The sequence below is a fragment of the Octodon degus genome, unplaced genomic scaffold (genome assembly GCF_000260255.1).
Source record: "Octodon degus isolate 3935 unplaced genomic scaffold, OctDeg1.0 scaffold00017, whole genome shotgun sequence".
NCBI classification, from domain to species: domain Eukaryota; kingdom Metazoa; phylum Chordata; class Mammalia; order Rodentia; family Octodontidae; genus Octodon; species Octodon degus.
The window spans coordinates 8,223,552-8,231,894 of record NW_004524593.1 but is presented as its reverse complement, the minus strand read 5'-3'; the positions used below and the strand labels follow the sequence as shown (position 1 = coordinate 8,231,894).

Here is an 8,343-nt window from a genome sequence, read left to right as displayed (position 1 = left end):
AAAAAAAAAAAAAAAAAGGAGGAGGAGGAAGGTAGGTAGCAGGAGGGAGAAAGCAGAACCCCCACACTGTCTTCACAAAAGTAGAAATACAAAAACTCTATGGCCTCACTCAAGAAACATGCCTCTGGGAATACCAAGTGGGTGATGCAGAGGTAGAAGAGGAGAAACTTGTCCTTGCCACAATTACACACACACACACACACACACACACACCCCTCCCACACTCTGTGGCAGCCCTCTTCAAGGCAATCAGTTACGATCAATCAGATAAGAGCAAACTTTTAATTCCCAACCCCATATCTCAGAATCTCCCTCAGCCTACCCTCCCGCCCTAACTCTGCCCAAGAGGAACTCACTTCTACTTTTTCTTCTGTTTGCATCTCCTTTTCACAAGGGCCTTTCCCCTCACACTCACAAACACACACCCAGCTCCCCAGCACCAAACATAACCTCCTGCTGACTTTGCCTCTCCTTCAAGGTCAACCACTCCTAAAGATGGTGCATTCATCTCTCCTGTTCCCCCAGCCACCCTCTGTGACAACTGATGGCTCAAGCCAGGGGGCATCCTCAGCCTAATTCCACCACCACCCTCCACAGAGTTTCCTGCCAGCCCCAGCACTCTCCGTCTCCCTCCACTCTGGCCTCCTCTCCACAGCTTGCTTCACCAAGCTTCCTGTGGCCATGTAGGCACACAATGTGGTGATCCAGGCACACCATGGACCTCCAGCCTCTCTGCTACATGCACTGTCTCCCGGGCTGCTCCAGCCACTGCCTTCCCATTCTCAGGCTACACAGTCTCATCCACTTAAACCATTTCAAGAACCAAATGACACATATCTGTATTATAACAAAGCCCCATTAAAGTCCTGCAGGCAACTACAGGACACATAAAGAACTGAGGGGATGATGGAGTTTTTCTACACCTTGACTGTAGTGGTCACAAAATGATATGAATCTGTCCAACTGTCAGAACTGCACACTATATAGGGTGAATTTACATGAAAATTATATCTTAATTTTAAAAAGAATGGGAAAAATACTAATGTATCATGTCTAATACTAATATCACCATCTTCTCCCAAACCAGCGCCTCCTTCCCCTGTACACTCTATTTTCATTAATGCAACATCATCCAGCTCTTTCCTCCAACTAGAAATCTCACACATGTGTCTGTGCCTCAAGACAAACCCCCATCTATATCCCTTCAGCTGGCACCCAGGCCACCCTCACTTCTCACAAGCTGTCTCCTCACCTCACCCTTCCCACATGTGCAATTTCAGAAGGAACAGGACCCTTGAGCTCTACAATCCTCCTGCTCTCTGTCCTACTGGGTCTCCCTAGTTCCTGATGGTTGTTTAACAGGAATGCTAGAACTATTTCCAGTTGTCAACTCAAGAAAATGCTCTACCTAAATACTGCTGTCTAATTTTGCACACAGCTCTTGTTTCAACTGACAAAGATAATGACTCAGTGTCCATGGCTCTTGATGGAAAATTATCCTGCCAAGTTTTGAGCTTCCCAATAATAGACTTCTCCAAACTTCTCTTTGAGAAAGGAGAAGTGATCTCCCTTCCTAATCTTTTTCTGTCAGCAATAAAGAGACCCAAAAGACCCAAAGTTGACCAAGAGTGTCACAGGAAAATTCTGATACACCCTCAAGGGAATGATTAAAGAAACAGAAATTCATAGTAGGGGCTTGGGATATTTTTCCATGTACAATAAGCATAGCTTTCCAGTTTTTCTGCATGCCCATCAATTTGGGACCTAAAAGTCAGACATAAATTCTGGGTTACACTGAAAGCAAAATGTAGACTTGATAGCATCTTTCTGTGCACAAAAAGAAATGGCTCGCTGTCTCTGACACTGAGGCTTCAATTAACTGTAAAACAACTCCACAAATTATATATGTGTTCACACTGTACTAACACTCCTGGTAGGATAGATATATTTCCAATGCACACCTAAAAGGCAGCCATTCACTCCCTGCAGACACAGTTTCAGCCTCTCCTAGATCACAAGACCGAAATGGCTGAGCAAATAGCGAGGATGGGAAAAGCACCACCTTGGACGAGTCACTTGTGGACACCTGAGTTGGCTTCTGCAGCATCCAGGATACTTGTATTCATTCACTCACTATTAAAAACTGGGTCCATAAAGTTATTTCATTGCATACCCCCCACACACACACACTTGCAATATCCCCAGGGATGGAAACCACCAGTCTCTCATTCCTCAGCACTCCTGGCCCACCTATCACTGCCCTGCAGCCAGCAGGCACAATGAATGCCAATGAGTCTGTAGCTCTAACTCCCTGGTGACAAGCTGCACCCCTGCCACCAAGTTCACTGGAGAGGTCTCCTTTAAAGCCCTTTCTGCATGGCTTCTCCCCATGTGCATAACATGCTGGCATCTCCTCAAACCTCTGCACTACCCATAAGCAGGTCTCTGAGAGGTCTCAGGCAGCACAGGATGGCCCTTTGCAAAGTCTAAGCTATGGTTCTAAATCAAGGGCAAATTTGCCCTCTAAGGGACACAAGGCAACGTCTACAAACAACTTTGATGGTCATAACTGGTGGGGCAGAGGGGCTCCCTGCCAAGTGAGGGACTCTGCTACACATGCTATAATGCACAGGACAGCCCACCCACCCCAACAACAAACAATTATGGACCCAGTATGTCAACAGTCTGGAGATTTTGAAACCCTATCTTAGGCATGCACTGGCTCTTAGAGAGGAGTCCAGACTGCCTAGTTCACTTTTTTCTTGGCCTATATTCAGGCAATAATAATAATAATAATAATAACAACAACAACAATTCTGCATTGTATGTACTACTCTGCACTGTATATACTACTTGTAATTCAAGGCTGAACATAACACCCAAAACTGTCACCTCAGTCTTAAAAGGATGCTGCTTGTGTGTACCACCAGCCTCCAATCCCTCTTCTTAAGAGAGGCCCCTTCCTCCAGAACAAGGTCTACCAACAGCCTTCCCACCAAGATCACCCATCCACCCACAGCATGACAACAGGTGGGCTGGCATCTATACACGTTCAAATCCTTTGGCATGGTGGTAAGCCTGGCATGTCTCAGACCTAAGGCCTAAATGAATGTGGACAAATTTTCCTATGGGCTGCGAGTCCAAACCAAGCTGGAAGGCTGCACACAAGCCTTGCCCTTCGGGAAGGGTACATCTCAGCACATGGAGGATGCCAGCACCAGAACCGCCCTGCAGCCCTCCCCACCCCCCATAGTGGGAGAGCTCCCTGGGTTTAGCAGACGAGACTGTATGCAGTGAGAATAAACTAGCAAAAAGCTCCAGTTTAGAGGATTTAGCCCAAACCACTCACAAGACCGCCAGCATCTAGAAGAAGAACCTCAGAATAAAAAAGAGAAGGTCCAAAAAGGGTCCCCTTTCCCAAGTTCACCTCAAAGTACCACCTGTGAAGCTCAACAGGCTCGGGCCTGAGAAGCCAAAGTTTTGTCACAAACCTGCAGCCTGGGCAGTCGGGCTCCCTGCCACACACTGCAGAGTGGTCTAGGAATCAAAGAGACCCACTGTCACGAGAACACGAGGCAGGAACGCTGCTCTGGCGACCAAGCTGCACGGGCAGCGGCTAGAGGGCCCCGGAGCTGCAGGGCTCTTCTCCGGGCACGGCACGCGGCCCTTGTGACCTCCTGCAAGTGCCCCGCGCGGGCCGAGGTGGGCACGCGGTGGGTCCCGCCTCAGGGCTCGCCTCAAGTGAAACTGGAGACGCAAAGCCGCGCTGTCACTGGAGGCTGCAAGGGCTCCGCGGGCGGTGAGGCCAAGCACGGCCCCTGCCGCAAGGCGCCCGCGTACGCGGCTGGCCGGCGAGGGAGACAGGCTTACCTGGCCACAGTAAGCGGGGATCCTCGGTCACCTTCGCGCGGCCTCCGCGCGCTCGCCAAGAAGCTGGCGCCCTGCACGCGCGCGGCTCTGTTTACCAACTCGCGCGCGATGGGGGAGGCCCCGCGCCTGCTGGCCCCGCCCCCTGCCCCTCCCATTGGCTACGAAGCCGTCGCCCGCCCAGCGCCGCGCCACGCAGGGGAGCGTGCTCAGCCCGTGCGCCCGACATTTAGCCAATCAGGTCCCAGAGAGGAGAGCGCGGAGCCAATGGAAGCCGCTCCAGCTAGCGAGGCTCCCCGCAGTTTTCGCTTTTCCTACCTGCCGGCTGCCCCTTTCCCGTGTTAAGGGAAGCTGTGTTCATGGCCTGAGCTCGTGTACAGCAGTGATGGGCCACGTGAGCGCCTTCTCTCCACTGCAGTTCCCCGGGCCTCCGAGAGGCCTCTCCTGGAAGAAGACACGATGCTGCGGGGGCCGGGGTAGGGCCGTACCGAGGGCTTTAGGGCCGGGCAAGGCCTGCTTGTAGCTCTGAGCAATAAGAACAGGGTTCCTTCCTTCTTATTTTCAAAAAAAAAAAACAAAAACAAAAACAAAAAACTGGGAGAGTGGGGAAACGTGGCAGCACCGAGGCAGATCGCACCTGCACCTTCGGGCCCCAGGCCTTCCGACTCTTACCTTTCCCTCTCCTGGTGACAGAGCTGGGGGCCAAGGGTGGGAGGTGGTAGCTGGCAGAGGGAGTAGGACTGGAGTAGAGCAAGCACGCCCTGAGATGGTCATTCTGCTCCTGATGAAGGCAGCAGGCTTAGGCCCAGCCCTTACGTGGCTCCCTTTTACCAGGGAAGAAAGACGAAGCCTGCAGGCCTCCTAAGGATGTCCTCTGCCTGCATCCCACTAAGCCTTCCCAACCTGGCCAGCAGTTCCTCTTCTGGTGACTCCCAACAACTGATCTGGAGTTCTGTCCAGCAGTAATTTTTACAGAAAGCAGAAGCCTAAGAACAATTGTGAGACTTTGGTTTGGTTGGGTTTTGCAGTACTGAGCAACAGCTCAAGCCCTCTTTGTTTATTTTCAAACAGGGTCTCACTACATGGCTTAGTTGGGCAGATCCGGCTCCAACGTGCCATCCTCCTGCCTCAGCCTCCCAGAGTGCTGGGATTACAAGCATGCGCTGTCATACTCAGTTTGTGAGTTTTTTCATAAAATAGTCAATTAAAAGATTGCGGATTATTCTAGGTTCCTTTTTTTTCTTCTTGTTTGTAAACATTTAACTTTTTTGAAAGTTTTGTACTTGGAAAAATGTAAAGGTGGTGAGAATAGTAACTTATTCACATGAAGTCAGAAGTGAACCTACGCTGATACTTCCTCACTGGCCACTTGGAGCTTGGCTTCCCAGAGGTCTTAAGTAAATTTATCCATCTGTGCTTGGGAAAGGATGACTCGCTGTGTGTGGGCTTTGGGGAGAGCACAGCCCTACCTGACTCAGGCTCCCTTCCTCCTGAGGTAGAGGCCCTGCTTCGCAGACGACTGAGATGGCCCTTTGCTGGCCTCTTAGGGTGGCTACCTGGGGGAGGGGGGTGCTGCACTCTGAGCATTCACACATCCTCCCTGAAGTCCAGATTCTGCCTTCCCCATCTTCACACGGCGTAGAAAATAAATTTTAAATGAGAATTAATGCTTGCCTAGCAAGCACAGGGTCCTGAGTTCAATCCCTGGTACCACGTAAAAAAATTAAAAATGAGAAGTCATTTGGACTGAATTTTCAAGTAATTGCCCCAAACAATCCAGAGCTAGGCCAACCAGACCTCTGGGGGTATCTGCAGCTATCCATTGACCTGCCTGCAGTGCTCCAGCCCTCCCAGCCTAGGAGCCACTGGGCTCACCCTTTGCTGAATCTGACTGCTGTAGGTTCAGGATGTGATTTCCAACAGCTTCGGCTTCTGTTGCCTAAAGTGGGGAGCGGATGTGGTGCCTTAATTCTTCAAATGGGAGGGAACTCCCAGGTTGGTTGCATTCTGCTAGCACTGCTAGGGCCAGTTTTATTCCTAATATACCTAAGGATAAGCATATCTAACCACCACACACTAAGCTATCTTCAAAGGCTACCAGTCTAGTTTACTAGACAAATACCCCATAGTGTGAAGAAGGTATCTTCCTCTGATTAATATAATTTTGATGCACATCCTTCTTGAAAGAGTCATTTGACTTGACCTGTGGGATGTTATAAATTCTGTGCTTTGTCTAAGAGGCCAGTCATTTCTTCCATTGCTCAGGGTAAGAGTGCCTTGGCCCCTGTCCTTGACCTGTCTGTCATCCCTCACATCAAATCCATGAGCAAAGTCTTTCGCTTCATCTTCAGAATACCTCCTGAGTCAGCGCTTCTGCCTCAGCCTCAGCCAACTTCATCTGTCACCTGAACCCTTTCAACAGCTCACTAACAGGATTTCCACACATCTTCCTACAGTGATCCTTTGTTGTTTGTTTTAAAACAAAAGACAGGTCATGTCACTTCTAAACAGATACCCTGCTGCTACTAGCTTCTCACTGCACTTGAAATAAAACCCTACATCCGTGTACTGCTCCATATACATGCAACATGACCATAACCCATTATCTTTTGGTGTCATTTTCAACTCTCACAATAATCAAAAAAAGAAAAGAAAAAGAAAAAAGGAGAGAGGGAAAGAGAAAGTTCCTCACTGTGGTCTAACACACCAACAACAGGCCCTGCTCAGACACTGCCCTTTCTCTTCACTAGGCCTTTTCCTCAGAGAGCCTCTTGGCACGCACCTGCTTTGGGGGGTCTCTCTTGAAGGATTGCCTTGTTATCCTACAGAAACAAGATCTGTCCTTCCCCTTCATCTGGTCTGAAGAGGAATCCCTACCACTTTTCCTGCCATACTTTTCTTCCTAGTACTTTTTGTTACCTAACACATCTAAAATTATTATTTTGGGGGGGGTATTCAGGGTCTCACTACGAAACTCAGACTCATAGTGATCCTCCTGATTTGTGCCTCCCTAGTGCCAGGATTACAGGCGTGTACCACCACTCCTTGACTCCACTGCCAGCTCAGTGTGCCCCAGGGGTGGGGCCAGCATGGTATGCAGTGCCAAGGATCGAACCCTGGCTCCTGTGCTTACCTAACCAAGTGTCTGCTGATCTATATTGCCGTCCCTTAAAATTATTTGTTTTTTAATCATGTATCTCTCCCAATTGAAATGTAAGTTTCATGAGAGCAAAAACTGTTTCTTTGGTTCACCCTACAGCCCCAGAACCTAGAACAGTCACTGCCAAGCTTCAAATGCTCAATAAATACTTAAGAACATGGGCAATGGAGACAGATGGCCCAGGTTAGAATGTCAGCTCCACTACTTATTGTGTGACCTTGGACTGATTAAACTTTCTGTGCCCCAGTTTCTTCCTCTAAATTGAATAGTACTAGTATCTGTTCCTAGAATAACACTAGTGTAGGGGTTGAGCATGAAATAAATTCATATGTGCAAGATGCTTAAACTAGTTCCTGTCACATAGCACACATTATAAAATTTTACTTATTTTTGCTTATTAAATGAATGATAAATCCAAAATGGTAGTACATATCATGTGTTCAGCAAAATATTATTTTTTTATGTATTTGGTACAGGGTCTCACTACATAGTTCAGACTCATAATTATCCTCCTGTTTTCAGCCTCTCCAGCATTGGGATTACAAGTGTGCGGCACCAGGCCAGGTCTTGGTGGCTGGCTCAGTATGCCCAGGATTGGAGCCAGTGGCATGTGGTGCCAGGTATCAGACCCAGGTCCCTACACCTGCTTAAGCAGGTGCTTAGTCTGCTGCACTATCTTGGTATTATGTTGTTATCTATGTATTACTAAATTTCCCCATGCATCATCTAAAAAAGCTTACTGATACTGAAATTTAAGCTTAAAGGACCAATATTTTCTGTAATTTCATCTAATTCATTAACTATTATACCCAAAATTCTTTGTGTAATATTACTGCCTCATGGATGCATAGTATACAGGATTCTCACATTTTTGCACACTAAATAAACTCCCTTAACAATTACATCTTTTGGGGGCTGGGAGATAGCTCAGTAGAATAAGCACAAGGGCCTTAGTTCAATCCGTGGTTCCACCAAAAAAAAAAAACCCAGTCCCTGTGTTTTAGGGGTCAGGGAGATGGCTCAGTGGAATAAGCACTTCCCTAGCAAGCGCAAGGGCCTGAGTTCAATCCCTCGTTCTGCAAAAAATAGTAGTAATGATAATTTTCAGACATGGAGAAAAAAATCTTGAGGCCCAGTCATAGCAATATAATTCTCAGGGAGAGAGGGGAGTTGAGAGAAATGGAAAAAGAACTATGATAAGTTGTACACATGTACCAACCCCCCAAGAAGAAGGTATTCGCTATATAGTGCATACACATGCCAATAGAAATTAAAATAAAACCATAAAAGGAACATAATTAATTCTTGTGTTCCAC

At 47.9% G+C, this 8,343-nt stretch overlaps 1 protein-coding gene across 4 annotated transcripts in view; it reads right to left on the bottom strand.

The window, feature by feature from the left end:
- The window catches only part of Coq8a (coenzyme Q8A), a 39,437-nt gene extending 35,459 nt beyond the window's left edge, over positions 1-3,978 (bottom strand). For 2 of the 4 annotated variants that reach the window (XM_004626821.2, XM_023710233.1), the window contains exon 1: positions 3,871-3,978. The gene's annotated coding sequence lies outside the window, so the exon portion shown is untranslated. Of the gene's footprint in view, positions 1-1,252; positions 1,356-3,870 lie in introns of those variants that run through there. The other 2 variants (XM_023710229.1, XM_023710230.1) reach the window with 2 other exon arrangements.
- Positions 3,979-8,343: the final 4,365 nt, after the last annotated feature.